Source organism: Colobus angolensis, unplaced genomic scaffold, assembly GCF_000951035.1.
Source record: "Colobus angolensis palliatus isolate OR3802 unplaced genomic scaffold, Cang.pa_1.0 Scaffold7, whole genome shotgun sequence".
Taxonomy (NCBI): Eukaryota; Metazoa; Chordata; class Mammalia; order Primates; family Cercopithecidae; genus Colobus; species Colobus angolensis.
The window spans coordinates 25083121-25091185 of NW_012120709.1; the positions used below are offsets into that span (position 1 = coordinate 25083121).

Genomic DNA, 8065 nt, shown 5'->3' on the forward strand with positions numbered 1-8065 from the left:
TCACGAGGTCAGGAGATCGAGACCATCCTGGCTAACACGGTGAAACCCCGTCTCTACTAAAAAATACAAAAAACTAGCCGGGCAAGGTGGTGGGCACCTGTAGTCCCAGCTACTCAGGAGGCTGAGGCAGGAGAATGGCGTGAACTTGAGAGGCGGAGCTTGCAGTGAGCTGAAATCCGGCCACTGCACTTCAGCCTGGGCGACAGAGCGAGACTGTCTCAAAAAAAAAAAAAAAAGGTTTTCTCTGCAGAAGATTTTAATCTTTCATACCCTTTACCTTTAGGTTTTTCTTTCTATACATTCAGTCAGGCACTGGGATCATCTGTTTATAGGCATTGTATTTATTTGGCACTCCTGCAACAAGTATATCTAACCCATTCTTGATTTTTGGACTATTCAGGTGAACTGTTTGAGGGGTGTGGGGTCTAGAAGTTAAAAGATAAGGACATCTTCTGTCCATTTCCCATATCCATTCATTCCTTCATCTCTTTGCCAAGTTGTTTTCCTTTCAGGGCCTGTCCTTCCAGTTTAGAACAGTACCGTGAATCCCACTTGTGTCAATATTAAAGATAGCTGAGACACACCTTTCAAATGGCACAGTCCCTCTTCAAGATACCTAAAAGAATGGTTATGTCTGTCCAGTTAGGGATTTCACATCCACATGTAATCATGTCTGCTGCTGTTGCTACCCAAATTTCCAGTTCTCCACATTTTGGGTACTTAAGCTAAAACGTAATAGCCACAGTCTTTGTAATCCATTCACATTCCTCAGTTTCACCACCTCCCTCTTCTAGACTGCACTCTCTGTCATCAGTCCTCTCCTTTCGAACAGAAACAGGATTATGATTTTGAAGGTGTGGGTTCAGGGAGTCTGTGCCAATCCTGTTGGCCCTAAACTGTCAAGGAGGCTTCATTTCACCATTCGATTTTTTGCATTTTATGAGGCAACTGATTGTTTTGGTATGTACAGATTATTCATGTATACCCCATTTCCTTCCAGTCAGCCCAACATTTTCCACCAGTCTATCTGTCCCCATCTCTGAAATCCTTCCTTCTCTTCCCTCTAAACCTTTTGAGTATCATCATGTACTGGTGGTTTCTCGGTTCCATCTCATCCATTTCCTTTTCAATGGAGACTACAGTGTCAGCCAGCTCAGTCTTGGCTTTTAACTCAGTATTCCAGTCCATAGGGTGGTGAAAAGTTGCTGCAAGGCTGCAGGCACTGGCAGTGGGAAGAGGCAGATGACTAGATGGACTTCTGTGCTTTTAGCTGGTTGACAAGTACCACTCCCACTCTGAACAACATCTGGCCTTCCCTGCAAAGAGTGTACTGTACTTGAAGCAGAGCACTCGCACATAAATGGCTGTGTATGGAATTGCTTGCCAAAGAAGTTTCTAGCCTTTCCCTTTCCCCTAACTGCATCAGGGAAGAATTCTTATCTCTAGCTTGGTTTCCACATGAGGTTTATCTGAGAAAGGGGCCTGGGACAAGAAGTCTGTCATGTAGTTAAGTAGGCAAGAAATCCTACTAATCCAGTTTTGTTTGAAAGTTGTTTGTCCATATGATTTTTTAAAAGTCAAGTTTAATTTCAAAAAACCGTTTTTTTCTGAGATTACTTTTGGGGTAATATTTAAAATGAGAGACATTTTGTAACCCTGTAAAATACATAGGGAATATAACATTCCAGTGTATACAAAGAAGGCAAATTCTTTAATCAAATAAAGAGCATTATAAAATGAGATGTTTATTGGATTCTTGACTCACTTTGGTATCTGCTTGTTGATTCAGGATGCTGTAATGGGACCTAAGATTAAAAATTAATGACATGTTTTTTTTAAGAGAAAATAATCTCTGAGAGTATTCATTGCCTTTTCTCCATATTACATGTATTGTGCTTCCTTGTGTATTTTTCTACATTTGATACATGCACTCCTGACAGTGTAGCTTTTGAATCTGATGCTGCTTCTGGCTTTTTGGGGGATTGGAGTCTTGATTTTGTCAGATGGCAGTTGGAGAGTCAGAAAAGTCAGGCTTCATCTTTAATCCTGGAGTCTTCTCTTCCCCATTAGACCGTGATGAGAAGTGTTCCAGGGATGAGGGATAATGGGAACAATTTTTGGGAACTGTTGATAATTCCCTTGGGTAAAGCCACTTACTTTTTGTTGTTGTTGTTTTGAGACAGTCTGGCTCAGCTGCCCAGGCTGGAGTGCAGTGGTGTGATCTCGGCTCACTGCAACAACCACCTTCACCCAGCTTCAAGCGATTCTCCTGCCTTAGCCTCCCAAGTAGCTGGGATTACAGGCAACTGCCATCATGCCCGGCTAATTTTTTTTGTATTTTAGTAGAGACAGGGTTTCACCATGTTGGCCAAGCTGGTCTTGAACTCCTGACCTTGTGATCTCCCCGCCTCGGCCTCCCAAAGTGCTGGGATTACAGGCGTGAGCCACCGCACCTGGCCAGAGCTGCCTGTTTGCTTATGCTTTTTTAAAATTTAACTTGGAAAACTATTGAGTGTCAAAACATTGGAAGGCAAATTATTCTCACTTATTAATAAGTATCTGGGATGAGAAATTTTTAACTTTGAAAGCTAAGATTCTGATTTTTTCTTGGTGAAAAAGTATCTGGTCTAATGTTGCTCAAGTGTAGCTTAGCTCTCTGAGTGAGACTGTAGCCTTACTCGAATGAAATGATTAAGGTCTGTCATTCCTTTACTCACTGTAGCTTCAAATTTGTCAACCCATGCATCTATCTCTGATGGGAAACTTTGCCCTCCAATTAATTTTTAAATTGTGAACAGTTTTAAAGTTGTTCACACTGGGTAGGGTCTGAGATTTACAGGGTTGCTCTGGAATAGCTTTTTATTAAACTTCACATCTGGCAGGGCTTATTGGAAGGAGATGGGAGAAAAATGGAAAAAGTTATCCTCAAGAAGGTTAAAGTCTAACTAGAAGCAATGACTATACCTGCTTGCAAAGCCTTTTTTTTTTTTTTCCAAGTTAGACAAGTGTTAACTACAGCTAGTACTAAACATGGATCTATATGAGAGTAGGGAATATGGCTACCGTCTTGTAGGCTTTAGAGAAATCACAAGCAAAATCTCACAAATGATTTTCTTTTGCTATGCACGTGTCTTATTACAACCCCCTCACCCCAAATTCTCTCATCTTAGAAGATCCACAAGTAGGTTGGTTGCTGTGCATTGGTGTTACCCAAGGGCAGACAGCAACACTACAAACGTCTTAACGTCTTATCCTGGGGAGTTGGTGATTGATACGAAGGTAGGCCTTTAGGAAAATTAGACTATCTTTCCAAACCAGGCTGTTTTCCCTCTCTCACAATCACAAGTCAAGCTATTAGGCAGTTTTCAGAAGTTTGGGCCACTTCTCCCACCCCATCCCCGCCACCAAAGTTATTTGCCCTGCTGTTCTTAGGGTAGGGGCTAAGTGGTTATTTAGGGTCTAAACCAATTCTGGAAAGCTGCCCTAGGTGTACTCTGTGTGATCAGATTGATTACCAAACCAGGACGGGCTGTTTGAAAGAAGCATTAGAAGTTCAAGACAATGAAAGAAATCAAAATAGGTCTTGTTTTCCATTCTTTTGCCCAAATGAATGCTTGTTCTTTTCAGCTCATTAGGAAAGCCCTTAGCCTTGGAGGTACACAAGACCAGTTTTCTGTCCTCCCCAAATTTCCCACTCAGCTTGGATGCGTGTTAGCTTTGGGTAAAAGCAGACTGCAGTTTCTAAGACAAGCTGAAAAGACAGCTTTGAACTTTTCCCCAAGTTGTTGCAGGGTCATTGCTACCACCATGCCTACACCAATGATAGTGACTTCAGGATCCAGAGGCCAGAAAGGGATAGCTTTCTGGAAGAGGGTGTGTATCTACAAGGATTGCATGCTGTATGAGCAATAATCACCTCTCTGGGGTTAGAGGGAGTACAATTTGAGAGGTGGGACAAAGTGGGGAATGTGCGAAGGCAAAAGCAGGAGTATGGAAATCCACTCCTGAGATTCATAGCCAATGCAGAGGGCTTTAGAAAAATCCACCCTTCCTTCCACACCCAGGCTTTGCCCTCTCCCCCTGCTTCCATTTCGGAAAGTCTGAAGCAAGCCTGGAAAGCTGTTTTCTGCTTTCTTTCCCTCTACTCCTCCTTTCCTGAGCTCCCAGCTGCTCGACCTCTTGCGTAAGTATGAGAGAGCACTGAGTTTTTTGATGGGCTCCAGATGTGGAGTGGGGCGGGGATGAAGAGTGGGGGCGGTAGGTCTTTAGTCCCCTGAGTGCTCTAACTGTGGGAACATAGAGACCTGACACAGCAGGAGAGAGGACACATTGCACAGCGCCTTTATCACGGGGTTAGCTGGTCCCTGTGTTGGGAGGACAGTGAGAGAAGCTGGGTGCTGTTTCGACCCTCTGCCTCAGCATCTGCTGCCTCCATGGCAGGCTTGATTATTCCCTGAAATTTCTCCTGCCCAGTACAGTAAAGAGGAGCTGGGGGTCATGAAACAGAATGAAGTGAAAAGTCTCTGAGGTACTGCAATCTGGACCCCTGCCCTCAGTGCTAGGTCTTGGCACATGGGATACTACAGTTGGGGTTTTTTCTTTCTTCGTTTTTTTACATACCCGAATGGGCTATTACCTTTGTGATCTGCCTCATGAAGGTTCACCAGAATTACTTTCATGACTTCAAACAATATGAAGAGAGGAAAAATTAAGAGTCTCGCTCCTCAAATCCTAGGACTTCCTGGTACCCACAGCATATTCTGGAGCTTGAATGTTCCACCTCTATTAGCTATAGCAGGTGGCAGCAAAGGGCGGCCTCTCCCCTCCCCCTCCTTGTCTGCTGCTTGGCCCCGGTCAGCTTCAGTCTCCAGCCGTGGGGGCCCCCTGCTAAGGCCAGCCCTGTCAATGAGTGACCAGAGATTCCTGTAGTTCAGCCTCCTGCTGTTCCTGGGTTAGGGAGAGACAGCACTAACTAAACTCATTGAATCATAACAGCACTTGTCCATCTCAAAGAGGAAAAATTATTTTTTGCTATCCACCCCAGCTGGAATTTAGACCAGACTTACAGGCTTTCTGCTCCTTCCTTCAGTGAAGAAGAGTCTCCAGGGTCCCTCTAGTGCAGGTCAAAGAAGTCCAGAAGTCTAGCTGAGTTCAGCTCCCTAGGGTCTCCCCAGCCAGTCTCCTGGGCCAAGAGCTGGCTTTGCAAGGTAAGGATCCACTGTCAGCGTTGGATTTCGGGGTGGAGGTTGAGATGGAGAATGACTTCAACCTAGCTCAATTTGGGGGCCGCTTTTAGGTGTTTAGTGCCTCCTTTTCCCTTCCTTATTAACTCCCACTCCTACTACAGGTTGGTGTGCTCAACTGTATGTCTATAGCCTGCCTCCATATCTCAATCTGTAACCAGCAGGTCTGTCGGCGTGGATGGGTGTGGAGCTCCATGGGTGCAAGATGTGCAAGATGATAATTCTATTCTGCTTTCCTGTGCTTTGGAGTTTGCATGGTACTTTAACATGTCTTCTTGTGCCTATCCTTAAGAAAGTCTGTGAAGCCTGATGTGCGTGATTATCAATCCCATTTACAGCTCTTCATGGTGGGGCTTGGAATGGGGTGAGGGGAGGGGGTGACAGGGAGAAGACCTGCGTACCCTCAGTAGATGTTCTGGAGATATTGAGAGCATGTTGTAGGGGCTTCGATTTAGGAGGTTCACTAGGAGCCCGTGGAGGTTTCAGACATCAAGGCAAAAAGAAAGAGGGGAGAGTTTGGGGGTGGGGAAACGGATTGTCAAAAACACCCTTTCAGAAGCGCGTTAAAGCCTAGGAGTGGAGGGTGGTCTAGGAGAGTCGGGAGGGCAGGGTGGGACGAGAGGGGGGTGTGTGGTCTTGGTGGTGGCTGTGGTGGTGGTGGTGGTGGTGGTGGTGGTGGTGGTGGAGAGCCCAGCTGCAAAGATGAACAAAGCGGGCGCTGTGCAGGCTGGGGGAGGTGCTGCTGTGGGAAAGGGTGGGTGGGGGGACCTTGGGCTCCAGCCCCACAAGGGCGTCTTCTTTGGCTGGCCAGGCGGACGGGATGGGGGACGGGGGCGGGGACTGGCGGGAGCGGGGCGGGACAGGCTCGCTCTCCTCCTACTCAGCGGGCTCCCGGGGAAAGGCAACAGTGTCCTCCTAAGCCTGAGGCCACCGCGACCGAGCCGAGCCGGGCTAAGGGACCAGTGTCTCCCTGTCCAACCCCCCCCCGCCTCTAGGTAAGAGCGCCCCCTCCCACTACACTTGCGGGTCCCATTCGCTGCGGTGCTAGGACTGGATAAGGGAAAGTCCCTGGGGCCTGGCGAGAGCCCTGAGATCAGCTCTAGGCTAGGGAGCTCGACAGAAACCCGTGTGGGAGTGAAGGCACCCCAGGTGAGTGCGTGGAGGCGAAAGGGGCATTGTGGGGAGTTTTCCTGTGAGCCGCTTGCTTTTGCCTTCCTCGGCCGCTGCCAACGCCACCGCCAGAGGGGGCCGTGGCGCTCTCCCCTCCTTGGAGAAACGCTGATCCTGGCCCCATCCAGACTCTCTCCCGCGGGCACCCAGGCGGCCGGGCGGACACTCGCGGGGTGTTGGGTGGCGAGCGCGCGCGCGGGTTTTCGTCCTCCAGCGCCCCACACCTCCCCCTGTCCGCCCACAGCAGGACCTTGGGGAGGGGGGTATCTCCTGTGACGTCTTCCCCCTGTCCCCAGGCCAGCCGCCTTGATGGACCAGGAAGGGATTCGGAGTCCGACTCAGAGTCTTGGGCGTCTAGGAGAGATGCCTGGGGGTGTCCAGGAGATGGGAAGCCCGCCTGGGGCCTCCCAGGTACTCCCCAAGGCCCCCCGTCCTCGGGGGCCGGGGAGGCAGCCTGGGGCGCCTTGCCACGCCGCGCCGTCCGGACTGGAATCTCTAGAGTTCCCCCGAGCGGAGGCTGACCCAAGTCATCAGAGCTCCCCCGGGATAGGAAAGTGCGGGCGGGCGGCTGGGTGGGGGCGCTGGCGCAGGGTGGCCGAGTCGCCCGCGGGCGCTTCCGCCGAGGCAGGCTGGAGTGGGGACTTGGCCCAGCGACCGCACAGCCCGGCCGGAGACCCACGGCTCCGGGGCGGGGCTGCATTCTGGGCCGTTAGCTCAGCGGTCCTGGAGCCTCTGGAGACTGACTCATTGGACGGCGGGCTCACCCCACAGCCGCCACACGCAAACGCAGGCGCCCCACCACGCCGAGCTCCCACGCGGCACACACGCACGCCTCCGCGACACTTCGCATACCTACGTCCCTGCGTCACGCCACCCAGACACACCCGGACCCGCCCACACGCCGAGGCCTGCCCACGCACTCCATGTGCTGCGTCTCACAGGAAACCGCCCCGCCCTCACGCAGCCCCTCACACCTGCAACACCGCTTACACGCACCCCAGCTCACACATGCACCCCAGTCACAGCCCAGCTCACACACGCACCCTAGTCACACACACAACCCAGCTCACACACGCACCCCAGTCACACACGAGGCCCCAGCTCACACACGAAGCCCAGCTTACACACACAGCCCCAGTTACACACACAGCCCAGCTCACACACCCAGCCCCAGTCACACAGTCCAGCTCATACAAGCTGCCCGTCACACACACACAGCCCAGCTCACACAAGCAGCTGGTCACACACACACAGCGCAGCTTACACAAGCAGCCCGTCACACACACAGCGCAGCTTACACACACAGCCCAGCTCACACACACAGCCCGTCACACACACAGTTCAGCTCAATACACAGCCCAGCTCACACACGCAGCCCAGCTCACACACAGCCCGTCACACACACAGTCCAGCTCACACAGCCCATCACACAGCCCCTCACACACAGCCCCTCACACATGCAGCCCCAGTCACACACACAGCCCAGCTCACACCACAGCCCCAGCTCACACACGCGGCCCCTCACACACACTCAGCCGCCCTTCCCGCAGCTGCCAGTCTAGGAACGGGAGATGTCTGTGGGGCCGCCCCGTTTCCCGGCGGCGCAAACAAGCGGCTCCTTCTCCCTGCCCCGCCAAAGAAAGGCCTCTTGT

General features: G+C 50.8%; 2 protein-coding genes across 4 annotated transcripts in view; both read left to right on the top strand.

Moving 5' to 3' along the window:
• The window catches only part of ARCN1 (archain 1), a 40192-nt gene extending 38450 nt beyond the window's left edge, over positions 1–1742 (top strand). Inside the window, exon 11 of the mRNA XM_011927041.1 lies at positions 238–1742. The gene's annotated coding sequence lies outside the window, so the exon portion shown is untranslated. The remainder of the gene's footprint in view (positions 1–237) is intronic.
• Positions 1743–4971: 3229 nt separating this feature from the next.
• The window catches only part of PHLDB1 (pleckstrin homology-like domain, family B, member 1), a 53152-nt gene continuing 50058 nt past the window's right edge, over positions 4972–8065 (top strand). For 2 of the 3 annotated variants that reach the window (XM_011926898.1, XM_011926900.1), the window contains exon 1: positions 6122–6238. The gene's annotated coding sequence lies outside the window, so the exon portion shown is untranslated. Of the gene's footprint in view, positions 5208–6121; positions 6239–8065 lie in introns of those variants that run through there. The other variant, XM_011926899.1, reaches the window with a different exon arrangement.